General features: G+C 46.0%; 1 pseudogene; it reads right to left on the bottom strand.

Annotated features, from left to right (window-relative positions):
* Window positions 1-15,879: 15,879 nt before the first annotated feature.
* On the bottom strand, window positions 15,880-16,459 carry LOC123090272 (uncharacterized; annotated as a pseudogene).
* Window positions 16,460-17,143: the final 684 nt, after the last annotated feature.

The raw sequence follows: 17,143 nt of genomic DNA, 5'->3' as shown, positions 1-17,143 counted from the left end.
TTTATTTCCAACGATCGTAGCAAGTTGGCCTCGGTTTCTTGGGCACGATATTGAACCTCAGTTGCATCTATGAGATACGTGTTAATGAACCCAATATCTCCCACTTGTCTTTTCTTCAATTCGGCGATCTTCAATCTGCATAATATAGTGAGGATAATTATAAATACATGCAAATGAAAGGGCTGAGTTATATAGAGAGACTTAATGACGGAAGTAGTACTACTTACAGACAGTAGGAGGTGACCGTTGCTTTATCGATGGCCAATTGATTGAAAAACTGATAGAACTCCTCAAATGGAATAGGCAACAGTTCAATTCCAAGGAGGTCATGCTCCTTTTTAACTCTCATATACAAAGTATTCCTCCCCTCAGACTCTTTGCAGGTTTTCATGTACCAATCATGCAATCTTCGCATCATCGTTGATAGAGAACTTTCATCTTTGACGAGAGGCTTCCCGTACTCGTATCTTTGTATCTGCACCTCCAAGATATCATAATGTACATCGTCGGGCAGGTAATTTGCAGGATTGCCATAAACGGGCACCATCCTCGGATCGACGATGTCGCTAGCAGGCACCTTGAGCGGGGGGCACGATTGCTTCGCTTGTTCGCCGAGCTGGGCAATTTGTTTCCCAGCTCGTCGTTCTTTCATCCTTTGATCACTTTTAGTACTTCCCGACCTCTCCGCTTCGGCAAATGCCTTTCCAATAATGCGCTCATAGTTGCCTTTCGGCGAAGACTTGGGTGGTTTTCTCAGGGCAGCCAGAGTGCGCTTCCCTTTCACCGGATCTACCTTCTCCTCCGGAGGTGGATGTCTCTTTGCTTTCAACCCTTGAAACCAGTCATCCACTTCGGTCTGCGCGATCTTCGCGTTTTCCTCCTCGCTCCTCTCGTACGGTAACTTCTCTGGAGTCTTCAGAGAAGGACCGAATCTGTATCTCCTCCCGCCTTTGGCTGTACTGCTAGACGCCGGCAGAGTAGACGGAGCGGATGTCTTCTTTCCTTGCTTACGAGGTGGAGGAGAAGGACTGCGACGCGCCGTAGAAGCCGGAGCGGCGGCAGGTCTCTTCCGCCCTTGCTGACGAGGCGGAGAAGGAGGAGGCTGGCTGCTCGGGCGCGCCGGCGCAGGCGGAGAAGGAGGCGGAGTGCCGCCACGCGCCGGAGAAGGAGCGGGCCGAGTGCCCTGATCGTCACTCGCCGGTGGAGGAGGCGGAGTGCCCTGACTCGCCGGAGGAGGAGGAGGAGGCGGAGGCGTCCAGTTCGGAAGGTTGATGAGATCCTTCCGCCATAGGCATGGAGTCTTCAGAGCAGAACCCAGCCGATACTCCCCTTCACCGGTAGGGTGGTCAAGCCGGAGGTCCTCAAATCCCTCCGTTATTTCATCGACCATCACCTTAGCATATCCTTCTGGAATCGGCCGGCAGTGAAAAGTTGAGTCGGGTTTAGTAGGATAAACAGAGCCAACAGCCGCCTTGACCTTCAAATTGCTCCATTGCGCCATAAGGTGGCAATTTTCAGCATCCGTGATAGCATCCACGGGATAGCTGGCAGGAGCCGTCAAGGCATGCTCTGGCTGAAGCAGCTCGGTGGAAGCCACGCTGCTTTTCCGCTGAGATGGCGGGGTAGCTTCGGGGGAAGCTTCGGCAGGTCGTTTGCTGCGATCTGCTTCTCGTTCCTCTAGCCCCATTACCCTTTCGTGCAGCGACTGCAGTTGGCTCTGCTCCAGTTTCTTCCTCCTCTCGTGGGTTTTGTAACCCCCTGCGTCCGGAAATCCAGCCTTCCACGAAACGGAGCCTGGCGTGCCTCGTGTCCGTCCAGGGTGCTCAGGATTGCCGAGGGCCATTGTGAGCTCGTCCTTCTCCCTGTCTGGAACGAACGTCCCTTGCTGCGCTGCTTCGATATATTGCTGAAGCTTCTTGACTGGTATGTCCAATTGTTCCTCCGTCCAAATGCACTTCCCTGTTATAGGGTCCAAGGATCCGCCGACCCCAAAGAACCAAGTCCGGCAACGTTCTGGCCAGTTCATTGTCTCTGGTTCGATCCCTTTATCAAGCAGATCATTCTCAGCCTTGGCCCACTTAGGCTGGGCTACGAGGTAGCCACCTGACCCCGTGCGATGGTGAAGCTTCTTCTTCTCAGCATTTCTCTTGTTTGTCGCCGACATTTTTTTACTCTTTTCCGATGTCTTGTGGGCCACAAATGCGGGCCAGTCATCTCTGATCTTCTCATATTTGCCAATGAATTCTGGTATCTCATTTTTTTCGACATACCTATTGAGGTCTTTCTTCCAATTCCTGAATAGGTCTGCCATCTTCCTCAGAGCAAAAGACTTGATTAATGGCTCTATAACTGGCTTCTCCGGATCATCCTCCGGCGGTAGGGTGAAATTTGACTTCAGCTCAGTCCAAAGATTCTCTTTCTGCATCTCATGGACATAAGACACCTCAGGGTCTTCGTTCTTAGGCTTATACCATTGCTGGATGCTGATCGGGATCTTGTCCCTAACCAGAACCCCACACTGAGCAACAAATGCCTTCTTTGTCCGGTAGGGTTCAATCGGTTGGCCGTCGCGCGCGATTTGTATGATCTCAAACTTTTCATCCGAGCTCAACTTTTTCTTCGGGCCTCGTCTCTTTACCGAAGTTGTGCTCGATCCGGAGGGCTAGAAAAAAGAACAAAGACGAGAGTTAATTAATATGTGTACATACCAAAACAATGAATGCATCAATTAGCTAGTCAGCACAGGCTTAACTAATATATATACCTGGCCGGACTCGGTTTGGTGATCACCGGAGCCGTCCTCTCGGTCTACTTCTTCACCCTCTCCTTGCACCGGCATTGGGTCATCGGAGCCATGTAAATCAATGAGGAGAGGGCCATCTGCTTCTTCACCCTCTCCTTCCAGACCATCGTTGTCGTTGAGAAACATCAAGAGGGCATCACTTCCTTCTGCGATTATGTCCCTCAACAACGCTTCTTGTGCTTCGTCTCGGGGGGTGTCCATAGTTTCTACAAATATTTACAACATGGCAATTATTATTCAAACATGAAAGATATGGATATATTAGTGGCAAACGTAGAACTAGCTAGCTAATCACAATAAGGATTCGTCTAGGGTTTGGGGTGGCCTCGACAACGCTTCAAGGGTTAGGGGGTGGCCTCGAGAACGCTTCAAGCTAGGAGGGGGTAATATCGACCCCCCCACGTGTTGAAGCTATCGGGAGGGGTCGGCATTGAACAGTACATCTATGTCCCACAAGTGACGTGGGCATCGACATGGGCATCGACGCTCACAAGCTATTGGATTTCTTCAATACTTTGACACTATAGGAGCCCTCGACCCTGAAACCTTCGACCCTTGACCCCTTAACGACCCTCGACCCTCTACCCTAGTTCCCGACCCTCGACCCCTCGGCGATCCTCGACACCCTCGTTATATCGACAACGACGCAACATACATATACATGGGAAAATAATGTTATCGGGGAGGGGGTATCGGTACCCCCCCTCGTGTCAAAGTTTCTTGTTTCTCCTGTATTCCTTTCTTTCTTCTTCTCCTCTTCTTTTCTTCTTATCCCTCGAGAAAGGAAAATAAGGAAAAGGAAGAAAAGAGGAAGAAGGAAGAAGGAAGAAGAAGAAGAAAAAAAAGAAGAAAAAAAGAGGAGAAGAAGAAAAGAATAGAGGAGAAGAAGAAAAAATAGAATTTTTTTTCTATTTTTTCTTCTTCTCCTCTATTCTTTTCTTCTTCTCCTCTTCTTTTTCTTCTTTTTTCTTCTTCTTATTTATTTCTCCTCTTCTTCCTATCCCCTCTTCTTCTCCTTTCTTCCTCTTCTTTTTTCCTTTTTCCTCTCATTCTTTTTCTTCTTCTTGTATTGCTTGTTTTTTTAAATAATGTTCAAATAAAAATCTATGAACATAAAACATATATACACACAGAGAACATATATACATTTTTATAAAAATGCAAAAAACAAAAAAAATTAAAAAAAAGACATATAAAAAGATATACATACATACATTTTTCTTTCATATGAACATACATACATACATTTTTCTAAATATACATCAACATATATGTTTTTCTAAATATACATCAACAAAATTTAAAAAAATCTAAAAATTATATGAAGAGGATCGAGGGGACAGGGAGGAAAGGGGGTCGCCGGAGCCGGACCGAACGGGGAGGAGGGGCGGCGTCGAGGCAGGGGCGGTGGGGGCGGGCGCCGGCGACGACGTCGACAATGGTGGGGGCGGGCCGGGGCGCAGGGGCGCGGCCGTGCGTGCTCAGGGACGGGGCAGGGGCACGGGGCGGCGGCCGGCGTGGGCTCGGGCGTGGGCAGGGGCACGGGGAGACGGGGATGGCGGCCGGCGGCGGCGACGGCGACGAGGAGCGCGCGAGCGATTTGGGCAGCCTGGCGGCGGGGGCAACTGGCGAGGGAGATGTGAAATTTTCACAAGTCCTGGTTATATAGCAAGGGCATTAGTCCCGGTTGGTGGCACCAACCGGGACTAATGCCCCCCTTTAGTCCCGGTTGGTGCCACCAACCGGGACCAAAGGCCATTTTTCAGCAGCCCAAAGGGCGGGAAGTGGCGGCCTTTGGTCCCGGTTGGTGGCACCAACCGGGACTAAAGGGGGGCTTTAGTCCCGGTTGGTGCCACCAACCGGGACCAAAGGCCTTGTGCTGCCCCGCGCCAAATGTTTACTCCCACCTCGCTAGTTGAGAGGGAGCCGCACCAGTTTATAAGGTGCGGTGCGGCTCCCCTCTCGAGCTCCTCTCTAAAGCAGGCTTTCGGGCCTAACTCTGCCATCTGTGCCTGTGGGCCTACTGGGCCTTCCACGGGCCTGAATCCTGGCCCATAGGGTTTCTAGTCGTATTCAGGCCGTGGGGGCCTAGTAGGTGGCATTTTTTTTGTTTTTTTGTTTTATTTGTTGCTTTATTTAGTTTATTTTGGTTTTGGTTTATTTTTCTGTTAGTGCCATTAGTTTTCAAATCTGAAAACTCTTTTTTTGTTTTCTTTGTTGCTTTATTTATTTTATTTTGTTTCTACTTACAACAAAATACTTATTGTTGCTATTTTTATTTTTTTTCAGTTTTTTGTTCTGTTTTCTGCATTATTTAGTTTTTGTTGTTTTTTTCTTTATTTTTTAATTCTTTTTGCTTTTAGTTTTAGAAAAATTATAAACTTTCTGTTAGTGCCATTAGTTTTCAAATCTGAAAACTCTTTTTTTGTTTCCTTTGTTGCTTTATTTATTTTATTTTGTTTCTACTTACAACAAAATACTTATTGTTGCTATTTTTATTTTTTTCAGTTTTTTGTTCTGTTTTCTGCATTATTTATTTTCTTTTGTTTTTTGCTTTATTTTTTAATTCTTTTTGCTTTTAGTTTTAGAAAAATTATAAACTTTCTGTTAGTGCCATTAGTTTTCAAATTTGGAAACTCTTTTTTTGTTTTCTTTGTTGCTTTATTCATTTTATTTTGTTTCTACTTACAATAAAATACTTATTGTTGCTATTTTTAGTTTTTTCCAGTTTTTTGGTTTTGTTTTCTGCATTAATTATTTTCTTTTGGTTTTTTGCTTTATTTTTTAATTCTTTGAAATTTGTGTGAATAGTTAAATTGAATTCTTTGAAATTTGTGTGAATTTGAAGTTTGTGATTAACTTTACTAGTGCCATTATTTTTTCAGTTCTACTTAGAAATAAATACTTACAGTTTTTTGGTGATTTCTTTTTTCTTTTAGGTCACAAAAAATAAAAACTTCTCTGTTAGTGAACATAGATGCACTTATAGAGAAAATTAAACATAAATTCATAATCAATTTTTATTTATAAATCTAGGTCCAATTTCCTCTATAGGTGCATCTATTTTCACTTTGAGAGGAGATCAACAACAGAGAGAGGGACGGGCTTATAAACAGGTGTGGGCGCCCTTCTGTTGGCGAGGTGGGACTAAAAGCTGGGTGCAACGAGGGCCAACCCTTTAGTCCCGGTTGGTGGCATGAACCGGGACTAAAGGTAACCCTTTTGGTCCCAGTTCATGCCACCAACCGGGACCAATAGTGGTGGGCCAGGAGCCAGGACTATTGGTCCTGGTTCGTCCCACCAACCGGGACCAAAAGGTCCGGACGAACCGGGACCAATGGCCCACGTGGCCCGGCCGGCCCCCTGGGCTCACGAACCGGGGCAAATAGCTCCATTGGTCCCGGTTCTGGATTGAACCGGGACTAATGGGCTAAACTGGCCTGGACGAAAGCCCTGTTTTCTACTAGTGCAAGTTGGTATAAGAGCCGACTGCCTGTAGGAATCCCCTTCCACACTCCTTGGCCGAAGTCGAGTCTAGTCACTATAAAACTTTTACTAACTTGGTTGTGTGTCTTATGGTCCCACGTCGCCATTGGGTGGTATTAGGATCTTTTACTCCTCGATCTTTACTCTAGGACTCTGATCTCTCTTCCATTCAGGTTAAAATGATTTTGCAAACTCTAACATTAGGTTCTCGTACATACTTCCTCCCGAAGAGCCCCTCATTCCAGATGATCGCCTGCTTCACCAGAAGATTCTGAAGATACTCTTTGATGCTTTCCCGAGACCCTTGTGCCCTTCGTCGTTGTGACCCCTACCACTTATAAATCCTTATGGATAAGCACCTACATTTATCGTTCATACCTTCATCCCCAGTTAATCTTATTATTACAGGATGCCTTGAGATACTCGTAGGTGTTACGAGAATCCTTTATGCTTACTGCCATGCAGTCCTTACCACATGAAAGACCTTGCGAATAATTCCTCACACTTTATGGGGATCCGTTCATCCCCAGTTGTTCATGAATTTCACAAATTCTTTGGAATACTAATCGATCTTCGGATAATCCTCAGTAGCCTATTGCTCATGTTCTTCCTTCTCGTCTTGCATTATGGTTAATTCCATATGTCTAACAATATTCATTAAACTCCTTTGAGATTGTCATTCTTATCCTATTGATTCGACATGTGCGTGAATGCACACATTCATTAGTTATTCCCAGGTAATTATTTATCCTTCTGGCTCAGACTTCACTTCAGACATGAGCCGGTTCTCGGCAAATCAAACCTTGATTGATTGTCGATCTAAGCCTATTCAACTTATCCATCCTTAATCAGAGTGTCTGCTTCTGATTCTTGATTTCGAAATCATAATTCCTTTGCACTCAAGCGTTGAATTATTCTGATGTTTCTATAAACCGATGTCTTTGCATCCTTCTTCTTCTGGTTGAGTATTGATACTCACATCAGATCCCTTGTGGACCGCCAAATCCTTTTTGGATTATAGCCGACGGTGTCCATCGCATTCAACAAAAAAACCTTGAGAGTTCTTCCCCTAATACCTAATGCCTTTGACAAATGGTATCCTCTACTTAGTTTCGAGCTTGTGATTATCTACTCCTGAAGTTTGTGGTATAGGTTCCTAAGTTGTCCCGATGGGCTGAACCTATGCTTTCCCTAATCCGTGTGAACTCGAAAGTTATGCGAGTCATACTCTTCTGGTGCTTCACCAGATAAATCTTTGGTACTACAATTTCTTCGAAAACGAGGAGTAAAGGAAAGGTTATGCATTGGAGAAGTGGGAGTTGACCTCGAACTTTGTGTTCATGCCCATAGACACGATGTAGAACTTATCATGGAATCTTCTCGTAAAGAAATTCCCTTTAGGTTAAGTTCATCTTGTATCGGTGAACTGATCCTTTGCATTCGTGGTTCCGACCATATTTTCTCCTTGACTCCATTTCCCGGAAAAGTTAAAGCACTTGTCTTTTGCAATTGAATATACCTGCCCAACCTCTATCTTAATTTACCTTTGAGTATTACTCCCTGGTATCTAGAATTTAAGGGAACTACATAACTTCTTATGATTTTTATCATCAACTATTATTGATCACCAATTTCAATTTTTCTCCGGGTTCTGAGTTGTTTGTCACTTGAGACACCGGTAAGTGAATCAATTCCGCACTCCGATTCAATAACTCTAAGTAATTTTTGTTGCTTATGAGTTTAATAATCCTTCAAGACATTCCTAGCCTGATCAGCTATATCCTTATCATGGTAAATTTTAACTGTGCTACCTGATCCTTTTTCCCAGAGCACAATTCTGACGATGAGCTAAGCTTACGTCGATTTCCTCGTCTTAACATTTTATCTCAAACAGCAAACTTGATTCCGAGTTTGTGCCGTATCTGTGGTTCCAATAATGTTTCGTTGCATCAGTCCTTTGCTTGATGTAGTCACTGTTCGATTGCTTCTTCGTGGAGCCTCTCGACATAATTTGTTGTGATCATCATCAACATTTTGACTCTTTCTAGGGTATCAATTGATTTCATGATGGTAAGTGCCATCCTCGTCCCTTGGTAATTTGAGTTACCATCAACAACATCTTTACCTTCCTTTCATCACCAACTTGTTCATGTTATGGATGCAACTTGCTATCTAGTTTGTATTATGATCTACCTTGAAGTATTACTGACCTTTATGTCAAGGATGTTGCAAGGATTGCTCCACCTCTTAAGAATTCTTGATATAGTGATACTTCTCACAAGCACCATTCTTTGTTGGTCCCCGTATTGACTAACCGAGAATATCAACAAGTGAACGGTGCTGTTTGGATTCTGCCCTTCTAGCAACCTTATTGCTTTGAAGCTAATGGTCGACAGTTCATTCTTAGACTATTGGTTGTTGAATCACCATTCTAACATTGACTGTGCTACCTGAACCCATATTTCGGGTGCCCCTTTCAACCAGTGTCTAATTGTGTATGTTTTCGTCGAGCATACATCATTATATCATGTTGATCGGGCAAATGTTATCTACTTGTTCACTTAATTGTGGAAATCCATCTTGTTGGAATACTCGATAAATTGTCGCTGAGTTCATCAGCCATATCCCTATCTTCTCCTTGGATAATGATGAAATCTTATTTTGGAACTTGCTTCCTTAGTCATTTCCCGAGAATCTTACAATGTCGTCTCGTCAAATCAAGTTGCACCTTTTTCTTCTCAAGCATATTGAGTCTAAGGTATCCTGACACCAATCTGATCTGAACCTCAGTCAGATATGATGATTGGAACATATTTCCAAGAGTTATAACATTGGTCTTTTATATGAACCGATAAGGTGATGTCATGCCTAGCACACCTGGCCAGAGGACCTATTGTTATAGTTTTCCTTTTTTAGCAAGGTTAGCCATTCTTCCATGAGGAAATTGGAAGACTTATCCTATGAGTTGTTGCTGATGGGTCCTTGTGTATCCAAAGTCCGACCTTTGCTTGAAGACCATGTTAATGCTATCTCAAAGCATATCTATGGTACTCCGATTTTCAATAAGAACATTTGAAGCACAATGCTGAATATCCTTCATAAATTATCCAAACACCGTTGTATGGGTAATGTCATGAAATTTCTCTCCCCTTACCAAAAGGGTTTTCTACTTTATATCGTATCATGGATATCATGTTCTACTTGTCCTTGGGAGGGATATACCCCCTGAAATATGTGTATAAACACATTTTCCTTTCCATTGTTTTGTTTAATCTGATAATCGCATTTCCCTTTCCTTTTTTCGGTTAACCTCTGACTTAGCCGAGCAATGATAATTCCCTGCTTAGGTAAGCACCTCGTTGTACCACTCTGTTAGTAAGACCGTGTTACTTTTGTTGATAACCATCCGGTAACCACTAATGGACACGAACTTTGCCTATTGGTCTGCCTCCTTCAACGAGCAGGAAAATGGTTCTCTTTGTCCCTCGCCCTTGGTACCGATGTTATTGCTGACATAACTGACATGCTATTGTATGACATGCCTTGCTATCATGACTGTGCAAGATGTCACCGCTCCTCCTTCTTTTAACCCACATGGTGGGCCCATAACGTATAGTTCCACAGGATCGAAACCTGCCTCTCCTGTACAACCCCTGATCCCAAGGTTGTTCCTCGCGCGTGGCCTCGTACGTAATTCACGAGCCACCTTCCGATGGCTCATCAATTCTGGCATCAGACACAATACTTATTCCCGCTGCTCTGAACCCCATTCATGCCCTGTTTTCAGGCATCAAACGATTGCCTACCCGCTCTAAACTTCTCATGGTACCTTCTTACTTTGCTCTCGATATCTTCTTAAGTTTCAATTTGAGAGTTACTTTCCGCCACCTTCCTCGCTGTTATCTACTAGATAGTCAACCTTGAAGAGGTCCGTACTCCCGATATACCCCCTTATTCTTTCGTAAGTACGATGGAGGTTCAAAGAAAGGATGACGACTTCATTATGATGCCCTGATGCAGTGAATTGAAGACTTCAACGTAGTGGATCAACCTCTTCGAGAAAAGCAACCAAGACCGAGAAGATTGGTTAGAATTTTGTAACCAGACCTTTCCCTCTTAGTCCCCCTCTTAAATCTCGGGATGAGATTTCTTGTAGTGGAGGAGAATTGTGATGCCCGGATACTTAAGCTACAGTGAACCTCTGTTAATGATGCCAAGTCACCTCGCTTACAATTGTTAACCTCATCTTAGTTCAAAACCGGTTCGGAATTAAACTTCAAAATAAAGTCAATAGGTGAAAGTGTTGAACCATTAAAACTAAAATGTTCGGTTTGTGTCAATTAATCTGTACTAAATGTTGGTGAAGAAACCACACTTTTATAAAATTTTGAAATACTCTAAAATGATTGAAACAGTAGCAACAACAATTATTTAAACACCTTTTATAATTAATAAAATGTCAAACTAAGTTATTTGGGGATTAGACATTTTGTGACTGTGGACTAGGTTGAAATACTAATTTAGATGCTAAGTTTATATTTTACTAGAACAAAAATAAATGGCAACTAAAAATAAAATAAAACAATAAGAACAAAAGTAGAAACAAAGAAACAAAAAGACCTTCTCCTCCCCTGGGCCTTGGCCCACCGCCCACAGGGCCACCAGGCCAGCCCACCTCGCCCCTGCTTCCCCGCTCCCCTGTTCACGGGAGGGCGTGGCCGCGCCAATGCCTGCCACGGCCCCGACCATCGCCGTGGCGGCCATCCGGCGGCCCTCCCCGGCGACCACCTAGCCTATAAGACCGGTGCCCTCTTCCCACGACACGTGGAACCCTAATCCCCATTCGCCCCTCTCCCTCTTGCACGAGCCGCCGCCCGTGCGTTGCCGTCGTCGTGTCTTCGTCGTCACCGTGTACCGGGGCCTCCCTGAGCTTCATGATGGTGTCCCAGAGCACCGCCTCCCTCCTCTACTTCGACTACATCTAAGGGCTCGAGCCGGGCGCCTCTTCTTCGCCGGGATCGAACGCATCTTCCTCTTTGGCCACCGATGCCTCTCCGTCAAATACACTATGACTGCTGCTCCTAAACTCCCAACGGGCCCTCGTGCGCCTACTAGGTGAGCCCCGCCGTGGTTTCCCCTTTGTCTGATGCTCAATCCACTGCTATTGCTTGCTGTTGCCGGTGGTGTTACTCCGGCCGCTGCGTTTACCTCGTCTCATCATGCCCTGCCTTGTTCCTAGCCGGAACCGTCGTAGAGCGCCTGCTCACCCGCGTCCCTACTGGTCGCTGCGTCCGCGAGCCCCCTGCTCGCGCCCACGTGCCCCAGGCCATGCCCGGTGCCCCCCATATCCGAACTGTGCAATGTGCCCAGTGCCCGGGCGTCCGTGAGCCCCCTGCTTGTGCAATGTGTGTGTGTAGTGTGTGTGCGCAGTGCGTGTGCGCATTGACTATGGCCGCGCCACCTTCGGCCTCGCCTACACTCGCCCGCGTCCGCGCCCGCCTGCTGCTCTGCTACATTAACTGAATGTTACTGTAGTAGTTGCTAGCTTTACTGTTTCTACATTGAGTAGCCCTCTAAATAGCCCCTAAACATAGACTAAAGAGTTGTTAACCAGACTAAACAAAATATGGGAAGCTAGTATACTTGACAAACTCCATTTAACCCCACTGGACCAAATCCTTTTGATGCATGGATTAAATCCTATGAAAATCGCAAAATGCTATGTTCTGTTAACAGAAAAACCGGAAAATAGCTTTATTTTCAAAGCTACTTTAGAGGTGTTGTTGATCAAACAAATGAACTCTAATATGGATGAAAATGTTACTAACATGTAGATCGCAGAAATATTCTCACAATTGATTTAAGGCACAAAATCATAGGATGTGCAGAACAATAGCTACAGCCTCCGGAAAACAGCTAAGTGATGTTTAAAAAAAACTAACGAATTCTCACACTTAGTGAAATTTCAGGGATTTTCCGGGTATTGTTAAGTCTTTGAAAAATCTTAGAAAATAAATCGTATCTTGGATGAAAATGTTTTCTACATGAAAGTTGCTCAGAACAACGAGACAAATCCGAATACGCGATCCGTTCGTCCGCCACACCTCCCTAGCATAGCGAACATGCAACAATCACCCTCCGTTTCTTCTGTCCGATAATGTCAAACACCGGTAATACTTTCCCGGATGTTCTCCCCACTTCACCGGTATCATCTACTACTGCGTTAGGGCACACCTAGCAGCGCTCGTAGTCATGTCATGCATCGTGATGCTTATGTTTGCATTATATTTATTGTTTCTTCCCCCTCTTCTCTTCAGTAGACTACGAGACCGACGCCGCTGCTGCCCCGGTCGACTATGGTGTTGACGACCTCTCCTTCTTGCTAGAGCAACCAGGTAAGCCCCCCTAGATCACCAGATATTGCCTATTCTTCTCTCTACTGCTTGCATTAGAGTAGTGTAGCATGTTACTGTTCGATTAATCCTATTCTGTTGCATAGCCTATCATTGTTGCTACATCTGTTGATACCTTACCTGCAATCCTAAATGCTTAGTATAGGATGCTACTTTATCATCAGTGGCCCTACATTCTTGTCAGTACGCCTTGCTATACTATCGGGTCGTGATCACTCGGGAGGTGATCACGGGTATATACTATACATACATACATACTATACAGATGATGACTAAAGTCGGGTCGGCTCGTAGAGTACCCGCCAGTGATTCCGATGTGGGGGCTGGAAGGACAGGTGGCTCCATCCAGGTAATGGTGGGCTTGGGTTCCCGACGGTCCCCGAGTGCTACTTTGAGGAGGAGTGACAGGGCAGGTTGAGACCACCTAGGAGACAGGTGGGCCTGGCCCTGGTCGGTGTCCGCGGTTACTTCAAAATAACACGCTTAACGAGATCTTGGTATTTGATCTGAGTCTGGCCACTGGCCTATACGCACTAACCAGCTTCGCGGAAACAGTTATGGGCACTCGACGTCGTGGTATCAGCCGAAGCCTTCTTGACGTTAGCGACTGAGCGGCGCGCGCCGGGTTGGACCGCGTAACGCAACTTCCTTTGTAATGGAGGTTGCTAGGTCTGCTCACCGGCCGCCCATGCAACATGCAGGTGTGCAATGGGCGATGGGCCCAGACCCCTGCGCGCATAGGATTTAGACCGGCGTGCTGACCTCTCTGTTGTGCCTACGTGGGGCTGCGACGTGTTGATCTTCCGAGGCCGGGCATGACCCAGGAAAGTGTGTCCGGCCAGAGGGTTCGAGCGTGTTGGGTTATGTGGTGCACCCCTGTAGGGAAGTTTATCTATTCGAATAGCCGTGTCCCTCGGTAAAAGGACGACCCGGAGTTGTACCTTGACCATATGACAACTAGAATCGGATACTTAATAAAAACACCCAGACAAGTTCCAGAGACATCCCGGTGATCGCTTTATCACAGGGCTACGAAGGGAGGATCGTCGGGTAGGATTATGCTATGCGATGCTACTTGAAGGACTTCAATCTACTCTCTTCTACATGCTGCGAGACGGAGGCTGCCAGAAGCATAGTCTTTGATAGGACTAGCTATCCCCCTCTTATTCTGGCATTCTGCAGTTCAGTCCACCGATATTGCCCCTTTACACATATACCCATGCATATGTAGTGTAGATCCTTGCTTGCGAGTACTTTGGCTGAGTACTCACGATTCCCACGTTGAATCGGGGGTGTCACAGGCGGCGGCGGGACGAGAAGAGGAGGGAGAAAGCTGTGGCGGCTAGGGTTGTCTCCCCTGAGCCGCCAGGGAGGCGACGCGTGGGTCGCTCCAGTCGAGTTTAAATGTACTTCTCGTTGAGATAGTTTAAACGTACTTTTGGTGTGCCTTGAGATCTCTGTTTTCCCTATTTTACTGGGACCCACCCACTGTTTAGGGGTAAAACCTTGTAGTATTTAACATATTTTATTCTTTCATCCAGATTCATCCATCCATACTCTTTGTTTGATTCTAAAACTCGTAACAATTTTAACTTTTTGAACCAATGCTCCGATTTACATTCAATTTACCGATTAGTGTTCATGGCATTTAAATCTTTAAAACAAGATCAATCTTGGTCATGTTTTGAAAATGTCTGAATACAATTTTTGGGATCGTAATGAAACTTATATGAAATCTGAGATGAAACATGAATGCCACCGGAATGTACCAAATAACAATGATGAAAGCATGCAAAAGGAAATGAAATGAAACTTAAATGAAATCCAAGTTGAAACTTTAATGAAATGCGACATGAAACAATAATAAACATGCAAACAAGAATGTAATGAAACAATAATGAAGACATGTAAAATTGTTATGACACACATATGAAACCATATTGAAAATATGTTGCCATGCAGCTTAATGTGCTCGTGGCACAAAGGTAATAAAATGAGAGTCTGACGCCATGGGGATTAGGGATCTCCTGCTTGAAGAAGCAAGGGAAAAACATGTTTATAGCCGGGCTCAAACCATGAAAGATAATTTAACGAAATGGTATGACAACCCAAACATGAAAATGAAACCTGAATGTAACAAGTAACATATGGTAAATTAGTAGAACAAAAAAAATCAAATGAAACAAGTCAAAAGTAATCATTTAGTTTCATTATAGTTTCAAAACTCAAATTTTAAATTTACGTGTCAAGATTGATCTTATTTTGAAGATTTAAATACCATGACCACTAATATCCAAATGGACACATATACGATATTTGGTTCAACAGTTATAAATGGTACAAACTTGAAAATCAAATTAAAAATGCATGTGTGAGTGGGAAGAAAGAAAAATGATTTACAGTTACAGAAGGTTCCTTCCCAAAGCTAGGGTGCCTCTACCTCCCGCCGGCGAAGCCTCCGGTCCGCCTCGTCTCTGATGGCCTTAGGGCCATGGGGGCGGAGTGGATCGCAGCCGTTGCCGGTGGGAGGGCTCCGTTTTTAGAGGGCCATGGGGGCTCCGTTGTTAGGTTTTGTGTCCTGCTCGGGAATTTGAGACAAGGGCGGCTCCCTTAAAATGGAATAAAGGTCTTCCCGCCTAGTCCCCTTCCGGTGGTGCGTCTAGCATCGCGATGAGCGTGTGAGGTGTATCTTCGGTGGATTTATCTTTGGCGGATTTGCTCGGATCTGATCCTTGTTCGTCTATGTTCGTGTCTTCAGGTTGGATCCTTCTGATCTACGCTACTGTTCATCGGCGGCGGTAGCCGTTACGGTGTGTTGGTCCTATGGGGCTTAGCACGACGATTTCCCGACTGTCTATTGTAACAAGTTTTGCCCGGCTCCGCGAGGGAGGAGCGATGATAACGGCGCGTCTTTGTCTCGCTTCAATGCTTGTAGCAGTCGTTAGCTCATCTATGAATCTGGTTGTAATTTTTATTATTTTTATTGTTTGTTGTACTACCATGATTGCAAATGAATAGATCGAACGTTTTTGGTGAAAAAAATATTGTATTGATAGACATAATACCGTATTGGTCAAGGTCAACATGTGGATACGTATGCGAATCTCCAACTAATCCGAAAAAAACGCAGAGCTTGGTGTGGTATGACCAAGTTTATTAATTTCCTTGTGCCAGATGCTAACTGCCAGGTGTGAACCGTGAGAGAAGCTGCTGCCCACTGGCCGACGACGTCTTCGCCCGGCTGGGCAACCGGCGGTACCCAGCCGCACGGCACTTGCCGCGGCTACCCAGCAGCAAGCCGCATATCGGCAACGCCGCCTTCGGAATCTCTTCCCCGCCGGCACTGCCGTCGTCGTCGTCTCCGTGGTCCATCTGGCCACAGGACGTCGAGGAACGCGTCGACGTCGCACGGCAGCGCGAGCGGGCCCTGCGACGCGCACCCGTACTCGCGCTCGGCGTCGTCGAGGAGCCGCCGGAACAGCGGGTGGTTGGCGCAGTCCGTGCGCACCATGAACCGCTCACGCTCCGGCCCGACGTAGACCGAGAAGCACCCGGCGGCCACCGCCGGCGCTGCGCCGCCGCTCCACCCAGTACCGGACTTGCACCGCTCCAGGGTCCTCAGCACGAGGCTCCTCCTCATCCCCTTGTGTGTTGGCATGTTGGTCACCGTGCGCAGAGCGGTCAGCCTGCACCACGCAACTGAATGACGATCGAGCGCACGCCGCTTTGCAAGAGGCTCGCCGGTCGCCACTAGCATTTATAGGTAGGTACCGAGGATATCGACATGCGCATGGCTAGATGCTACGACACACTGTTCAAAAAAAAAATGCTCTTACCACATCTTGCCTCTGAATTACTTGTCACAAAATTGGATAATTACTCATCCCAGAAATGGATAAATGGATGTGAATTTCTGCGACAAGTAACTCGGGATGAAGAAGTACATATTTTTGTCGGAATCGGGGATCCGCAAACCCAGTAAAGTTTGAACTCTGGGGCGTGTTCCAAGAAGCTCGCTTCACCGGGACGATTTGCTCGCTACACCCAAGGCTAGATCTCACCGTGCGCGCGTTATTGTTGAGAAGGAAAGAACAAGAGATTTAACCAGGTTCGGGCCATCTTGCGGTGTAAGACCCTACTCCTGCTTTTGATAGATTGGCCTCACGAGGAGGTGGTGGATGAACTAATACAGTGGGTCAGCAGCCTCGCGAGGGCTCTGGTGATGAGGATGGATCCCCCCCCTCTCTGGTGGAGGCTAGTCCCTATTTATAGTGGTCTTGGTCCTCATCATTTATCACACAGGCGGGAAGGGATCCCACAACGGTCAATTTTGAAAGGGGACAGGAAGTACATTTTATCCTGACGAAAGGTGGTCTTCGCCTGCAAAGGTCCTCGCCATGACGCAGCGGTGGGCTCGGCGATGACATCCGTCGTGCCGAGC

This window comes from Triticum aestivum, chromosome 4B, assembly GCF_018294505.1.
Source record: "Triticum aestivum cultivar Chinese Spring chromosome 4B, IWGSC CS RefSeq v2.1, whole genome shotgun sequence".
Taxonomy (NCBI): domain Eukaryota; kingdom Viridiplantae; phylum Streptophyta; class Magnoliopsida; order Poales; family Poaceae; genus Triticum; species Triticum aestivum.
The sequence above is the reverse complement of the archived record's forward strand: the minus strand, read 5'-3'. Positions and strand labels throughout refer to the sequence as shown.